At 38.1% G+C, this 18,040-nt stretch overlaps 1 pseudogene; it reads right to left on the reverse strand.

The window, feature by feature from the left end:
- Positions 1-16,897: 16,897 nt before the first annotated feature.
- On the reverse strand, positions 16,898-17,763 carry LOC127137080 (60S acidic ribosomal protein P0-like; annotated as a pseudogene).
- Between the last annotated feature and the right edge of the window lie 277 nt (positions 17,764-18,040).

The raw sequence follows: 18,040 nt of genomic DNA on the forward strand, positions 1-18,040 counted from the left end.
AGAGCTCGAAATGGTTGTTACAGTTGTTGTTAGATGCTTGGAAGCAGCTCAAATATGATGAGAGATGATGTAGCAAGCAAAGGTAGCTCAAGTTTTCTTTGAATTTTTCAGCAAAAGTTCAAGAATGGAAAATGAGATTTTTTGAGAGAGAGAGTTTTTGTTTTGGTGAGAGTGTGCTAGGGTTCTGCAGAGGTAAAAATGAAGCCTTTATATGTTGTTTAGCATCTGTTTAATCAAGGTTTGTGGAGAGTGAAAACAGAATTTGCTAATCAAGCCATTTTGCTAATTGACCATTTTTCCACTTAAGTGGCAAGGTGGAGGTGCAAGTTGCGAATTGGGCCTTGCAACAAGTCAGAAATGAGGTCCTAAAACAATTCACTTGAAATTCAAATATGCTAGGTCCAAAAGTGCCATTTTGATTGGCAATGTTTTGGCACATGAAGTTTATATTTTTGGAAAGAGGAGGAAAAATGTGGTTTGTAGGAAAAAACCCCACCAAATTTGGCCTTTTGGTTCATGAGATATGGCTTGTTGAAGTTCAAAAAAATGTGAAAATGAATTGATCATATCTTGCAAACCAATCATGGGATTTGGGTGTTCTTGGACTTTTTGAAAATGGGAGAACAAGATCTTCAACTTTCATGTTGGGCAAAAATTCATTTGAAGCTTGTATCATGATGCAAGTTGGGGATCAAAAAGTTTCCATTTTTGGCAGTTAAAATTACAGGTCCAGTTTCTATTTTTGGAAATTTTCTGTTTGGCTTCAAATTCTTCAATGATGTTGATTGCCGTGATATATGAGGCCTATTGGGACATGACTAAACTCTCTCAAACCAAATCCATCCATCAAAACCATAAAATCAAACACAGTTGACCAACTTTGACTTTCTAGGGTTTCTGACTGTCTGTGCATGAACTGATGGCTTCTGAACATCCAACCCTTGACTTAAACACTTCAGATGGACCTCCAAGACATGTGAACATGTTGGACAAACCCTAAGGCCTTGGTTCCTTGAGAAACACACTTGCTTGCTTGGTTGACTGATCTCCTGATCAGTTTGACCTAATTCTTGGCTTGCTTGCTCTTGAGGCAACTGGGGACAATGCAATGCTATGCAATGGATCATGATATGCTATGACCTAATATGAGATGGTATGTACAATGATAGGTGCAAATTTGAGGTGCTACAATGGTTCCCCATGATCTTCACATGTTATTTTGATCAAGAAATTATCAAGAGTTTGAAGTTTGTTTTCCTTGAAAACCCTAATCCATTTGGGTATCTTATGTGACTTCTTCAACAAGCTTCTTCAACATTTGATCAAATTTGTCAAGGGATACTTCATATTACATCATCCTACACATATATGATCCTCCATGAGTCCCAAAACTCAAGAGAATGTGAAGCTAGCAAGTTAGTTCATGGTGGTTGACCAGAGAAAGTCAATTAGTCAAAACTGGGGTTCCCTAGACCCTATCTCTTACAATATTTGTCATATGAAAGTGATCCCAAGAGCAACATTACTCTATATGACATTCCAAACAACTTTCATGTTAAAGCCAAGAGCTAGTTTTGCTTGGAAGGTCACCTTTTATGGTGAAAGATTATAGGTCGTTTTGTCTAAACCCTAGTTTGGAGGTCAACTTCCCAAGACCATAACTTGATTGATTTTTATGATATGAAAGCTATTCCAATTGCATGATCAAATTCAGTATGTCTACTTTAACTGTTATGTTTAGAGGAAGTTCAAATTCAACTTAAAAATGCATGTACCAAGACGAAACATTATAGGTCAATTTGGACCAATACCATTGAACAAGTGATTTTCCTCAACTTCTAAAATGCATAACGCCTTCATGCCAAATCCATGTGAGGTCATATTTGTGACGAAATTGAAGAGGTTTGAAAGCGTACAACTTTGGTTAAGGAACTTTTCTCATTTGAAGTCCATAGAAAAAGTTATTCAAGGTGGAAGAAGTGAACATATGGCTTGGTACTTAGAAAATTTTCAAATATGTTTGATTTCCCAAACTTCTACCTCAAAATTGATCATGATCTAAGCTTCAAATGGAAAAGTTTTCAACATGAAAGTTGTTCCCATTGATATCACATTTCTAAAAAGTCCAAGATCATCTCATTTGGCCAAAGTATGAAGGACTTGTGCATGGGTGCAAGTTGAAGGACCATTTGGATGATATCCCCTTCCACTTTTCATACACATTTGCATGGCCTCCCAACATGAATTCAGCATGATGCACACTTGTTTGCGTATGACTAGTAAGTCTATGGGAATCATGACTACAAGTGCACAATCGTATCGCATAATTTTAAAGATTATCGAACCCAAAGGACTAATAATCGAACGTATCGTTATCTAATGTTACTATGTAAATCTAAGGTTGAGGATCTTTCTAAGAGTGGAGGGATGAAGAGAAATAACTATAACGTAAACAAAATATTAATAAAGATATTTAATAAAGGGATATCGGTATGTAACGCATCAAACTTCAAGGATTCGATAGATAGTTGGTATAATCTTAAAGATCAAAATATTCTTCAGTAGTAATTATTTATAAAGAGGACTTTGTCTCACACTCTCATTTTTATTGACTCTGACCATACTCTTAAACCAGAATGCTTTCCTCACGCGGTCTCATTATGAATTTAAAAGTAATTTTTGAATATGAATAAAGTCTAATTAATCCTAAAACACTCTCACCCTGTTTAAGATTAATGCCTAGTTTCATCTATCCGGTTAAAATCTCAAACTCTCGTTCTTATTGACCGTAATTTGTTTGCTTTGTACTCTCGTATGAAAAACAGTTTTGAATAAAACAAGAAACTAAAACCTAAAAATAATATTTTATAAAAGCCAACACCAATTATTTACGAATCCCGTCATTTCGGCGGTCTTTACATACTGATACCTATTGGTTTAGCCAGACATGGATCCAGGAGTAGACATGATATTCAGATAATTAAGCATACAGTAAGGCCTAAGTAATTAAAATGGAAATTAAAAAAAACCTAGAATATAAATCGAGAACTTTGAATGTATACTGATTCTTCAAATTAAAAATTGTCGGCATGCTTTGGCAATTGGGTACACCGTTACAATCAAATTCAGTAGCTTAAACAATAATTACAATAGTCTCCGATGTGGAGAATCTATTGCTTTTACAAGGTAGGAAATTTCCTAAGAAAATCTAAGAACAAAATCTGACTGGAAAAAATGCACCCTCGTGAGAAAAACCGGCCCTCCTTTATATACTTCCACTCACCCTAATTGTAGCATTGGTTGGTTAATAAAGTCAGTGGAAGTCATGGCTAAAAATGCGGAGGTCATGGCTAAAAAGGTGGAGAGGAATAAGGGAGACCCGGTTGATGGCGGCTGCCATAATCCTAATATGGTCTCCGTGGCGGGCGCCACCTTTTCTGGGATGGGCGCCACAACTTTATAGCTTCGTGGTGAGCGCCACAACTCCCTTTAGGTCATGTGGCGGACGCCACACATCCAAGTGGTGGGTGCCACACGTCCATTTGGTGCGGTGAGCGCCATGCTTTCTATTTTTCTCCATTTTCTTCTCTTTTTCTTTCCTTTTAGATATTTTCCACTTTGCTTGCCTATACATCTCTTATTCGATAAATACCTGAAATAAACATAAAATACTGCGTAATAATAAGTGTTGATCAAGTAAAAATCAATGCATATGAAGCCAAATATACGATAAGTTTTCGCGTTATCAAACTCCCTCATACTTAAACCTTTGCTTGTCCCAAAGAAAATGCTAGGTACATGAATAAAAAGTTTTGTAATATCTTTGCAGCATACAATATCAAGACTTATAAAAGACACAGTTGCATTCAGATACTCATTCTAGTCTATAAACTCTACTTTGGTCAAAAATTGCATCAACAGGTACTAACTTCCACACTAAGGGTATCATTGGAGCACATAGTCACAATAGTGCAACCATAATTCTCCCTCCTATACAAACCAATCCGAATCATGTCATCATGCCTAAGCCTACCTTACTCAACCTTCTTTTTATCCTTTTTCATTATGGCACAATCACATTAAGCCCGTTATCCTTTCACCTTCATAGCAAGATAATTTGTTAGTCACTATGATCTCATAATTAATTATTTCTTTCTTTTTCGCACTTTGGATCAAATAACAGTTAAAGATGGTTATACAGTTGGGCTAAATGACCGGGTGAGGATCACCTAACTTAGGAACAACATTTTTCATACATTTCGTCAATCATTTTCTCTTTTAAGCATGAGATCATACACTTATTTGCATCGACTTCTCGCATAGCACTACGCCAAAAACTGGAATAGACAGCGCACCTTAGAGGGCGCTTTACTACAAAAGCGCTCTTTAAAGTGAAGCAAAAAATAAGGAGCAATAGACAGCGCACTTTAGAGAGCGCTTTTGTAACAAAGCGCCCTCTAAGGTGAAGCAAAAAAATAAGGAGGAGATAGAGGGACAACAATACATGGCGCTTTTTAGAAAGCGCCCTCTAAGGTTACCCTTAGAGGGCGCTTTTAATAAAGCGCTGTTATAAGTCCATGTGCATTTCCAGCTTATAAAGCGCTTCTGGAAAGCCTTAGAGAGCGCTTTCATAAGCGCCCTCTTAGGCCCCCTTTAGAGAGCGCTTTGTTTCCACAAGCGCCCTCTAAGGTGAAACGAAAAAATAAGGAGGAGATAGAGGGACAACAATACATGGAGCTTTTTAGAAAGCGCCCTCTAAGGTTACCCTTAGAGGGCACTTTTAATAAAGCGCTGTTATAAGTCCACGTGCATTTCCAGCTTATAAAGCGCTTCTGGAAAGCCTCAGAGAGCGCTTTCGTAAGCGCCCTCTTAGGCCCCCTTTAGAGGGCGCTTTTTTTCCACAAGCGCCCTCTAATGTCCCCTTTATAAAGGGCGCTTTATTACAAAAGCGCACTCTAAGAGAAAAAATAAGGAGCGAACAACTTGAATAGACAGCGCCCTCTAAAGTGAAGCGAAAAAATAATGAGGAAATGAAGGGACACCAATAGAGGACGCTTTATTGAAAGCGCCCTCTAAGGGTAACCTTAGAGGGCGCTTCTAAAAAAGCGCTCTCTATGTCCATGTACATTTCCAGTTTATAAGGCGCTTTTGGAAAGCCTTAGAGAGCGCTTAAAGCGCTCTCTAAGACCCCCTTTAGAGGGCGCTTTTGTAACAAAGCGCCCTCTAAATTGAAGCCAAAAAAAAAATGGAGGGACAACAATAGAGGGCGCTTTTGTGAAAGCGCCCTCTAAGGTTACCCTTAGAGGGCGCTTTTGAAAAAGCGCTCTCTAAGTCCATGTACATTTCCAGTTTAGAAGGCGCTTTTGGAAAGCCTTAGAGAGCGCTTTCAGAAGCGCCCTCTTAGGCCCCCTTTAGAGGGCGCTTTTTTTAAAAAAGCGCCCTCTAAGGTCCCCTTTAGTAAACATTAAAAATATAACATATACTGCATGTCTCTTTATTTTCCCTCTCTATAAGCTATTTCGTTTTCTCTCAACTGCGATTACTCTCTACTGCGATTACTCCCTCACCGTTCATCGTTCGTTCTCCCTCCCTCACCGTCATCGTCGCCGTTCGTTCTCCCTCCCTCACCGTTCACGTTCACTGCGTTATCCTCTTCCACCGTCACTGTTCACTTTCTTCTCCATCGTTACCGTCACCTTTAAGGTATTTCTCTTCTCCATCGTTACCGTTCACTTTCTTCATGTGTTTGATTATGGCATTTTCTAAACTTAGTTTTTCATTTTGTGCATTATGTTGATTAATGTTGTTTAGGGCAAACTGAGTTTTTTATTTCTGATTGAAAACTGATATATTTGAAGTGTGTTTGAGCTTGTTTTTGGAAGTTTGATGATTATGGATACAAGTTTGTTCATGTTCCAAACACCATAAGTTTGCATTGGTCTTTTGCATGCAGTAGGTGTGTGTGAGTTTGTATTCAATAATGATAAAAAAAAAAGAGTTTAGATTGTTGTAACATGAGAGAAATGGAAGGTATATGAATGTGTTCACGTATTGAATCATTGTCTTACTTGGGTCTTATTGAATCATTTCTATATTACAGATAAAATGGCTAACCAAGACGATACCAATGCCGCGAATGAATCACGTAATAATGTTGAAAAAGAAATCAAACGAGGATTGACTGTTATGAAGTCAATCATTCATGCAAGAGACAAGGGTGTAAAATTTGAAGTACATTAGAGTGCTGAAGACCAACTAATTGAGCCTAACGGTTCAATGTTGGCAAGTTACATTGGTTTCCTTGTTCGCCAACATATTCCGATTACATGTGATAATTGGAGAAGTCCGGACTTGAAGGTTGGCAAGGAAAAAATATGGTCGGAGATAAAGGTACTTACCATATATTGTTATATGTTTTTTTGTTGACTATTTGTTAACCATATATTGTTATAATATTACTTTATAATAACACACTCCATTTGTATGTTTTTTAGAGATCCTTTCACATCGATGAAAGCCGGCAAAAATATTGTATTCAATTGGCCGGAAAAAGACTCCGAGGATTTCGATCCTTTTTGTGCAACAAATTTCTCAAGGATGAGGAAGGAAAATTTGTTGAAGGAGAACGGCCAATGAAGTATGCCGAGATTATTTCAGCCGATGAATGGAATAACTTTGTCGCCAAACGAAGAAACGAAAAATTCCATGTAATGTCTATTAATTATGCTATTATACAATTGTTAAGTTACTAAGTTCTAATATGCCTTAAACTTTTTTATCCAGGAAGTAAGCGACATAAATAGGAAAAGGGCATCAAAACCCGCGTATCCGTACAAAAAAGGGTGTATGGGTTATGCACGGTTACAACAAAGAATTGTGAGTATATTCAAATACTATGAGCTTATACATTGTCACAATATGTTATAATTGATGATCTTATAATCTAATTCAATGTGTAGCTAGCCGAGGAGAAAAGTGACGCAACATCTCTTCCGGATCACGTATTATGGAAGGCTGCTCGGGTTGGGAAGGATGGGGCTGTCGTTGAAGCGGTCCAAAATGTTTATGACGAATGTGTAAGTATATGTAACATTATTTCTTTAATTATATCGAAAATTTTGTTAGACATATAATTCATTTTTAATCTCCTCTAATAATATTTCAGGAGACTTTATCCCAAACCGTACCTTCAACCGAGGTCCAGGATTGCAGGAGCGTACTTAGTCGAGTACTAAATGTTCCTGAGTATTCCGGTCGTGTGAGGGGTAAGGGTTTTGGTGTGACTCCGTCGTCATTTTATAAAAAAAAAAAACAAAAAATCCTACCAACAAAGAGGTGATGGAGATCTTGGCGGAGTTAAGGGCACAAGTACTCCAACTGCAAAACGAGAATGCAAGGTATAGAGAGGAAAGGTGCGCTTCCGAGGCAAAAGATACTAGTGACCGAGCTAGTATCAATCATCAACCGAAATTTCCCGAGGTAATTATATATGTTATTATGAAATTAAAATAGCACTTTTTTACTTGACACATATACAAGTTAACAATAACATTTATTATTGGTTTAGGGCATTTCACCTTGTCAGCTGTATCTATCGTCACCAACTTATCGCATGGTTGGCAAGGGAAAAGTGCACAATACTTCGGGTGAATTACTTCACCATAATCCTCTCCCGGTGGGATTTATGAAAGTTTCGGTTGACCTCGTATTCGATACGGACGCCCGTCTACCATTACCTGACGTTGTTTCAGAGACAACGTTGATGCGAGATGCAGTCGGATCCTTTGTTGGTTGGCCGTCAGAGCTAATTTTCCCTGATGCCGAGGTATATATGTTCTAAATGATTATGAATATTTAGTATTCACATTTCAATTCAGCTACAATTATGATATTTAATCAATTATATGGTAATGTTAGACTCCTACAAGACCCACACATAAAGTTGGTAAAGGGATTTCAAGACGCATCGAGTCGGTTGCATCTCAAAAAGAGGTACAAATATATATACCCATTGAATTATATACGCAACGATTCTGTTGCATCACAAAAATTCATGATTTATTTTATATGAATTTTTAGGTTCCCGGTCGAGAGTTGAAAAGCGCTGCTAAGGATATTCCAACGACGTCCGGGACAAAATCTCAAATTTTGATGCGTCTTGAGAAAATGCTGGAGGAGTCCGATATTATGCATGGGGGGGCCATTCGTACTATAAATTTTGATGAAGGTGTTTTCGGAGCTGCTCATTTCGAAATAATTGGAAAGGAGGACTTCCAACAACTTTTTGAACACACCGAATTGGGCATCGCTGTCATTCATACATACATATGGTACTCCGATCAATATATAATTTACTTAGTTGAACAATTTATTTACACATTTCAATGAGTAGTCTAATGTTTATTATGTTTCTATTTAAGGTATATGTATGTAACATTGATGCGGGGAACTGAATTGTGTAACCGTTTCAATTTTATTGCTGCTTCCCGTATCAACGCAACGTTAATAACGAATAATTCAACATCCGTAAAGAATGATCTAGTCGATATATTCATGGCGGCCGGCGATAAGTCTACACCCAGTTTGTATTTTTTACCGTTTAATTCTGGCAACGGGTTAGATTTTCTTTCTAATAATTTCATTCTAATCTATGTATATCTTTTACGTAGAAAATTTTCATTCATCTAAATTTTTGTTTTATTTTACAGTGGTCACTGGGTGTTGGTTGCTATGGATCTTTCGAGACTAATAGTGTATTATCTCGATTCTTTATCGGGTGATTGGAGTAAATATCCGGGTATGAAGAAGACGGTTGACGCGTAAGTGAAATTCCCCTAAATAATCGTGTGTATTTGTATATTTAATTATGTCTGTCAGATTGATCTCAATATACGTTTTTATTTTGTTAGGGCAATAATAAAATTTAGATTGAAAAAGAAATACCGCAATAGGAAGGACATTACCTGGATCAGAGTTCAGGTATATATTAAGTATCTTATTTTTGCTTATAATAGTGTTTGTTTTTTTGCTTATAATAGTGTTTGTAAGAAATTAACTATATATATATTGTTTGTTTTTCTGTGTAGTGTCCTCAGCAAAATAATTCGGTCGATTGCGGATTTTTTGTAATGAGATTTATGAGAGACATCATTGCGTTGAATCGTATAGACATCCCAAAAATGGTATGGAATAATAACTTAGGGTTTATTTTAATATTATCGGATATTTCATCTAATTTGTTACTAAATCATGAATATGTTTTATTCTCTTAATTGTAGTACTTTGAGGAATACAAATCTTACTCAAGAGCTCATTTGGATGAAATCAAGGATGAATTGTGTCAATTCATTGTTGATCAAAGAATCATATAGCTAGGTTGTATATTGTTGTACATATATGTATGGAATGTTGTTGTTGTATGCTGTTGTTGTATATATGTTGTATATTGTTGTTGTAATTTTACTAAATCATGATGAATATGTTGTTGTATATTTTTGATCAAAGAATCATATATTAATGTTGTATATATGGAGGATTAATGTTGTATATAAATGGATTCATGTTGTATATATCAATGGATTAATGGTGTATAACATTGGATTAAAGGATGAAATCAATATGAATTTTACACTTTTGCAGCATGCGAACAGGTTACCAATTAAATATCCACTATTTTTCAAACAATTTTTTTTTAAAATAACTAACACTTTAGAGGGCGCTTTGTCCAGAAAGCGCCCTCTAAACACTGTACATTGACAACTTTAGAGGGCGTTTTTTCCTGAAAGCGCCCTCTAAACACTTTACATTGTCAACTTTAGAGGGCGCTTTTTCCTGAAAGCGCCCTCTAAACACTTTACATTGACAACTTTAGAGGGCGCTTATTCCTGAAAGCGCCCTCTAAACACTTTACATTGACAACTTTAGAGGGCGCTTTTTCCTGAAAGCGCCCTCTAAGGTGTCTCTTTATGGACCACTCCAGAGGGCGCTTTTTTCTTAAAGCGCACTATAATGTGGCCCTTAAAGGGCCACTTTAGACAGCGCTTTCTCCAGGAAAACAAAGCGCTGTCTTTACCTATGCCAGCGCCACTTTAGAGGGCGCTTAAAAGCGCTGTTATAGGCCAAAATAAGTGCCCTCTTTTCCCTTATTTGGCGTAGTGTAGTGTGTACTTAGGATGGTGCTGACTGCTAGATAAACTACTTAAGGAATATTAAATGATGGAATTTAAGGCTATGTCATGACGAGTACTCAAATCAATCTTATACTTGGTAGATTTAAGGTGTTAAAACGATATCGATCTTGTAAAGTTTTTCCAAATCTCTACAATTCAACCTCAGTTTTATTTATAGGTTAGAATTTTCAAAAGATGTATTGTATCTCTAAGTCTAGATTTTTGCAAAAAAAAAATTGTATGGCTTAACCAAATGGGTGAATTAGTAAATAAAGGAAACCACACATAAAGACTCGACAACACATTGATATTTGACTCGACTGACACTTAAGAAAAATAAAATAACAAAAGGAAATAACAATAATTTGAATCTACCTAGAAAGCGATAAATAAAAGCGGTAAAGCTTCCTCCCCCATACTTAAATCGTGCATTATCCCCAATGCGACGACATAAGATAGGAAAGAAAGGTAGAACCTCGGTAGCCTGCTACTGGCGCCTTCTGCCACGTGTTCATGCACGTCCACCATTTCTAGGATGGGGAGGTGGCGTATAGTCTTGTAGATCTTCCACACACACTGTCAATGCTGCCATTTCATCGATCAAGCCAGACATGTTCTGTTCGGTTCTGAAAGCGTAGTCGTGCTGATCATGCTGCATCTGGTGAAGTATTTATGACATTTCTGTTTGCTGAGCTTCCATGTTTTGGATTTGTAGGTCGCGCTGAGCATCTAGTTCGCTACGTCGCAGTAGTTCAGCATATATCTCATCAAGAGTGGCAGGTGCCACATTTCTTCTTTTGGGTCTTTGGATGAATGATGTACCTGTAACATTTTCAGATGACATGTGTGCGGTGTGTGGGTGTTTGTCAGTAGCGGGAGCAGCTTGCTCCGGAATATAATCCTCGTCGGTGTCCCCACCAGCAGCTACATTCTCAAGAATGTACGTGGGGACTTGGTCAGGTACCGGATCATTAATATAACAATAATTTTTCGGGTTACACACATCTATGTGAGTTGGATTTGAGAGGATGAAATCTTGTAAGACATTATTTGCAATTATTAGATTTAGCTTACCGTCTCACCTTCGTTTTACCAACTTCATGCTCCTCGCCATGTCAATGTCAATGGCATGATGCAGGAGCGAGGTTAGCCGGGAGAATTTTTCTTCGAGTCCTAGGATTCTGGCTATTTAGGTTATTAAACCTCCAAAAATAATTGGCCCTCTCTTCGCATTGATAATGGCCTGCATGTGAGAGAACATAAAAGGGACAGTATTTACCTTTTATGGAAGAAAAGTGGCGAATAGATAAAAAGGTTCTTTTTCATTCACCTTGTTAGAGTTTGCTCGGCCAAAAATGGTGGATGCCAATATTTGGCGAAAATATCGAATAGCCGGGTTATGAATTAAAGTGAATCTATTTCCCTCAAAACTATGGGTTACTGTACCTGTTATTTCCCTCAAAAATGGTTAAAAGACGCGTTGCCAACCCTAAGTATCTAGGACCTCACTTACTACGACATCCCCCTGGGGAAATTGTAGCAGGTCCGCGAGTTGGGCAAAGGTAAAAACATATTCTATGTTGAACAAGCGAAACTGGACAACCCCACTGGAACAATTGTGTTGGGTGTGGGACTAAAAATTAACGAACTTAGGAAGTCTAGTGTTAATTGAGCATAGACAGAGTCCTTAAAAGATAGGGAATAATTTAAACTTAAAGTGTCTAGCATATGGTTAACACTATCTAAAATTCCTAAGGCTAATAAGCAGGGTTCATCGGCCCTTGTTGATTCGATTTTTCTTGAGCTTAGAGTCGTGTAAGTCTCTTTCTGTATTTCACCTGGTTCGTCATTTTTGAACAATAATTCGTATTCCCTCATTTGTGCCATGACTGAATTTCACACTGCTCGTGTAATGTAGTAATAATATAGCAAGAGAGAGGAGAATTATGCTTATGAGAGGTGTGGTTTTGTAAGATTATGTTGGTGGTTTATATAGAGATGGTTGTGGTTGGGAATTGATGAATGAAATAAATTTTATTTAATGGTTTTCAATGTCGTGGTCAAAGGATGTGATAGTGGTTGAAGAGCTTTAATACAATGTCCAACATGCAAGGGACAAGGCAATTAAAGTAATCATGTGACAATAGTACAGAGTACGCGTGAGTGTTAATGTAGTGGTTGGCGCCACTTTTTATGTGTGTGGCGGATGCCACTAGGAGCTTGCGGCGGGTGCCAGATTGTTCCCATGGGCGCCACAGCCTGTGTGTGGCAGGCGCGACATGCATTGTTGTGTGTTCCCATGTGTAATCCTTTTAAAACTCTTAGCCTCGACATATTATCTTTGACCACATCTTTTGCATGATAAATTAATTTGACCGACTTTTAATAGTAATGGTAAAATTAGGTGAAAGAAAACCAACATAATATACAGAAGTCAAAATTAAAAATAAGATATGGTAAAATGAAATTAAAATACAAATTTGAAAAAGAAAAGAATGAGGTAAATAGGAAAGGATAATAAAATCCGTCTACTGGAATAATAATAATAAAAAAATGAAATAAATAAAAAATTCCCAATGTGTAAAAACAACAATAAAATTCAAACATGAAAATGAAATCTAAAATCAATGTCAGTAAATCGGTAATATTCCAATAAATTAGCCATTACAACGATTGCTGGCAGGAGGAGCAAACGAGTAGAAGTGCTGGTAAATATGATCCAGATTCTCTGTCACTACATCCATAAAGTTGTGGAATTCCACGCGCAAAGTGCTTAACTCGCCTCTCAGGTTGGTGACGTCTGTGTGGACAACTTCGATGGCAACAACATGATCGGTAGGAGGCGCATCAGGTATAGCTGGGACGTGTGATTCATCATTAGAGAGAAAAGTATCATAGTGGTCGTAGATTTGGGGCGTCTCTGGAGGAGAAGGTGGTGCATCTGGTGGTCCATCCAAATCATAGAGCCAATTGTTCCTATCATGTACACTCGTCCTATGGTCTGGCATGGTAAACAGGTGTACTACTTGGCGATTATTAGAGGTTTAAACTCATCCGGGCCTAGGTTCCTAATGATACTAGTGTTGAAACAGAATTGGATATTCATTGGTCATATCCCACCTAAAGGGTTGAGCCTGATAAGTGGTTGTCTCAGTCCGATGGCATTTGCTATCATGGTCCCTAACTCCCCACTAAGATTGGTCCATGGTTATCCTGTGCTATACGGTTCAAATTAGCTATCATAAATGTAGTGGGGTTAACAGGTCGGGCCTGTGATGCACAATACATTATAAAGAGTTCGTCTTTGGACACAGAGGTTATGTTATGTTCCTTTCCAAATAAGGTGTGAGCTAGGATCTTATGAATGTAACGAATGTGCAGGGTTGTGGATGTTCTCGAAATGCATGAGATTTGGCTCGGGATCGTTGTTTCCTGTGATGCTACCCCAAAAGTAATCTAATTCAAGGTCTACAAGCCTATCTTCCTGGGTAATGGTAAAGGTATCAGGACCATTAGGGCATCCTAGGAGTTCAGCTATTTCTCTATGAGTGTAGAGGTACTCAATATCGAACAACCTAAAGGTGATGAGTCCTTTGTTAAATCCCATACCATGGTTTGGCAGGTTGTCGCAGCCTAAAAAAAATAGTGTGTGAAAAAACAACCGGCGAAAGAAAAAGATGACAGAAGAGTCGCCACCGTGCATTATTTATCCCAAAGGAGGGAAAGGAAACGCTCGAAGTAAACCTGGAGAAAGGAAAGGAAAAGACAAGGTCTCGCAACCAAATCTTGGGTTCGGGAGTCGATTATGCGAAGGGAAGGTATTAACACCCCTACGCATCCGTAGTACTCTACGGGATCCACTCTTGTTGTTCTTGTCTAAAGGGTGTGTATTTATCTAAGGTACTATTTACTAAAAGAGAAAGGGTCAAAAGAAAATGACTCGCATGGATGTTGCATCCATTGCATACGTATCTCATCTGGATATGAGAATCAGAGTCTTCGTAGCTCGGCTACCTATGGGTTAAAGAGAAGTGTGCTCGCTAAGACATCGCGTCTTATGCCTACGTATCTCATCTGAACATGAGAATCAGAGCAGAACGTAGTTCAGCTAACTACGGGAATAAGGGTCTCGATTGCAACTAGGGCAAGAGAAAAGGAAAGTCTCGATCACAACGAGGGCGAGAGAAAGGATCGCAACGAGGGCGAAAGCAAACAAGGATTAGTTGTTAGTTGTTAGTCAAACTCGGCAAGACATCGCATCTTGTGCCTACGTATCTCATCTGAACATGAGAATCAGAGTTGCCGTAGTTCGGCTACATAGGGCTTGCCGTCTGAACATGGACTTACAAAGGAGGACACCAGTTGTGTCAAAGGAGAGTGGGCGATGTGTTCACGTCCTAACAGTAGGTGTCGCAGCTCATTGAATCGAGTCTTAGGCAGTTACCTCTTTGCAATAGGACGGACTACATGCCACAAGATCGGAGACGCTCAGAAAGGTCTAAAAGAAAGGGGGAAGTTCTGCCCTAGAGTTGTCGTGCAATATGTACTTAGGTGTTAGGATTTACAAATCTACATTCGGAAAAGCGTCATTTATCTCTACTCGACAATCGTGGCCGAAACATTGTTTTGTATCTCTTAAGACAATATATTTTTCATTTTAAAAGGTTTTTGATTGATCGCACGGCGGCGAGTAAAAAGAGTTTGATTGGTTGGATGTGCTTTGAGTGATGGCGAGAACTAGGATTGGCGAGATATACATCTCGAATCCTAGCCTCAGGAGTGCATGGTATACACCATGTTCCATTTCCATCTTTATTTGCAAAAGGTTAAGATAGGAATTAAGTATTTTGGAATTTTGATTGAGAAAGGGTTTGAAGGAACCGCATTGACAATTTTAGACGATGGCGAGAGCTAAGATTGGCGAGGCATACGTCTCGAATCTTAACCTCAGGAGTGCATGGTATACACCATGTTCCATTTCCACCTTTATTGAGAAGGTGTTAAATAAGAATTAGGTATTTTTGAGTTTTGTTGTGAAAAATGACTTGACCTAAATCAAGTATTGATGGACGTTTGAGAAAGATTTGAATGAGTGTTTGAGAAAACAAAGTGGGTAAATTGGATGATGGCGAGAGCTAGGATTAGCGAGATATACATCTTGAATCCTAGTCTCAGGAGTGCGTGGTATACACCACGTTCCACTTCCATCTTTATTGAAAAATGTCTTGACTATGAATTAATATTTTTTTTGAGTTTTTATTAGAGAAAATGGCTTGACGTTGAATCAAGCATTTGATGAAAGTTTGAAAGAAAAGGAATAGAGTAGGAGGGCGAAATGAATTGATTTGTTTATTGAGAAAACACTCGACGTTGGATCGAGTCTTATTTTTTTTATCTTTTGGAAATGGTTGATTTTATTCTTGTGTTAGTAGCTAACTAAACAGTCAAGCAAATAAAGAAATGAAAAGCAGTAGAATTATTACACATCGAGGGAGTGGGGTACATTTTGTCAAATGGGGATTCAAAGTATTGGAATAATTAAATCGGGTCCAAATAATAAATAATGCAATGTATGAGTGTAAGTGCAAAGGAACTGTCTCATTGTAAGAAGGCCCAAGAGTAAGCCATGTGCAGAAAATAACACAACAAGTTATATTTACAACACACTTAAAAATTAAATCGGGATTTGCACGGATGGAAATTGAGGGACATACAAAACCTAAATAATGTGCTCAAAGCCGGTTTGCGCATGTTGACAATAATCAAAATGTCATATGTGATTAATCGAAACGCGGCGAAATACTATCACTATATCGATAAAAAATAATCATGGATAAATAACAAGAAAGATGTCAAATCCATAAATTAAAAAAATCGATGTTTAACATTAAAATCAAAGACAAAGACAAACATTTAAAATCAACAAGTGTCTAGAAAATGAGAATAATAAAATAAAATAAAAAGGAGTAAAAAAAAAAGAAAAAGAAAACAGAATGTAAGAAATGGGGTATCGAACCCGTACCCTAGGGCTTGCCAAACGACACCCCTACCAACTCAACCAAACTGAGTTGTTGATATTAATTTGTATTCATTAATACATATGTTCAAAACTTGCGTTGTATTGGTTAAAAGAAAAACAAGTTAACAAACCAGAAGCATTAACAACAGACAAGTTCAACTTAACACAGAAATCATGTTTCTTTTCCTTTTTGAAGAACAAAGATTTAACAGCAATAACCACACAAATGGAAGCATCAAGGAAGCAGAGATGGAAATAGAAACTCGAAAAAGAAACTAATCGGTTGCGGCGAGATTGACCGACGAATGTAGGTAAGGTTCCGTCTGAACCGGTTTTTGATCTTCCACTCTTCACCACCAAGAACCACTATGGTTTTCGTTTCTCCTTGCCGTCGACCTCTTTTTCGTTGGTGAACAGTAGCGCGGCTCCTCCAAAGAATTAGGGTTTTTCCTTTTTGAAACTTTTTTCGCCGTTAATTTCTCCGTCCCCTTACTGATTCGCTTTCCCCTATTTATGTTCTGTGAATTAGGGTTTTCGGATTGCTATGGTGGATCCAAGAAATATCCCAGCCAAGTCCTTTCGGTGCTCAGAAATTTGAGCGGTCCTTTTTGATGCTAAATTTCGGAACGGTAATCTGAACTCAAGCTTTCTCCCTCTGTTTTGTCTTAATGCCAATTCGGGTATTCTTTGAAATTTTACTGCTTGGTAATTATTTTGTAGCTTCGGAATATCTAACCTTGTCTCCCTTCTTGACGAGTTCAACAGGTGTAATGATTTCAACAGTACCCTTGTTAATCTTTGTGGGATGTTGAGCACCTGGAAGAAAGAGGTTTGGGATGGGTCGAGCCCTGTGTTGCCTGGTGGAATAACAACATCAATGGGAGCAACCAAACCAACACGAGCAGGAGCTCCAACCTTGTACTTGGAAACTTCATCGCTAACCTCTTTCAAATCTCCTTTGGTGAAAATCAAACCAACGTTTCCAACAAGGAGAGGAATCAGGTTGATAAAAGCATTGTTCCCAGTCTTCTCAGCATGAATCCTAACAGATCTCTTCATCATAGTATTCTTCCCCATAAGAACTACAGAATCCCCATGTAGACCGCTTCGACTATTCTGAAGCTGCTTTGGTCCAACATTGTCAGCGTTAACAATGAGAATCTGAGAAAACTCGTCTAGAAGCTGGCCTAGCTTGGCATCGTAAAATTGCTTCTTCTCGGCTTTTCTCCCTAGTCTATGCCTGTTCCTGAAGTAATGAAATAAACCACTGGAAAACCTTGTCTTCGTGTGGCCTTCATCATTTTGAAACTCCTCTGTTTCAGTTCTAGTTTTATCCATTTTCTGAAGCCAAGCTGTAACATCACTTTCAGTTATTCCCAGATTATCCTCAGTTTCAGCTACCGCATGTTCCAGCCTCTTTCTTTGAAGACTTAGCTTTTCATCAATACTGCGTAGCTCATTAACATTTTCCTTGTAATAGAAGATGTAACCCACATGTCGAATAGTCAGGTCCAACAAAACATCGACAACCCTTTCTACAATTTTGGATGCACACTCCATACTCTCTTCTTGACCTTCTTGAACCAAGTATGACTAATTCTCTTTTCGGCTAAGAAAACTGCTTGTCTTTCTTCATTTGTGGTTTCTGTTGTGAACACGCCCAGCTTATCACAAAAGTCCACAGCCAACTGCTTCAGTTTTGGACATTCTATATGTCCCCCATTATAGAAACGCTTCACATTTGGCAGGCCGTACAGTTTCATGAAGGTTACTTCAGGAAACATTAATCGTGCTTGTGGTCCATCATGCCAAGTAACAATTTCCTCCATGCCATCACAAAGATTTACTAAAA

Source organism: Lathyrus oleraceus, chromosome 4 (assembly GCF_024323335.1).
Source record: "Lathyrus oleraceus cultivar Zhongwan6 chromosome 4, CAAS_Psat_ZW6_1.0, whole genome shotgun sequence".
Taxonomy (NCBI): domain Eukaryota; kingdom Viridiplantae; phylum Streptophyta; class Magnoliopsida; order Fabales; family Fabaceae; genus Lathyrus; species Lathyrus oleraceus.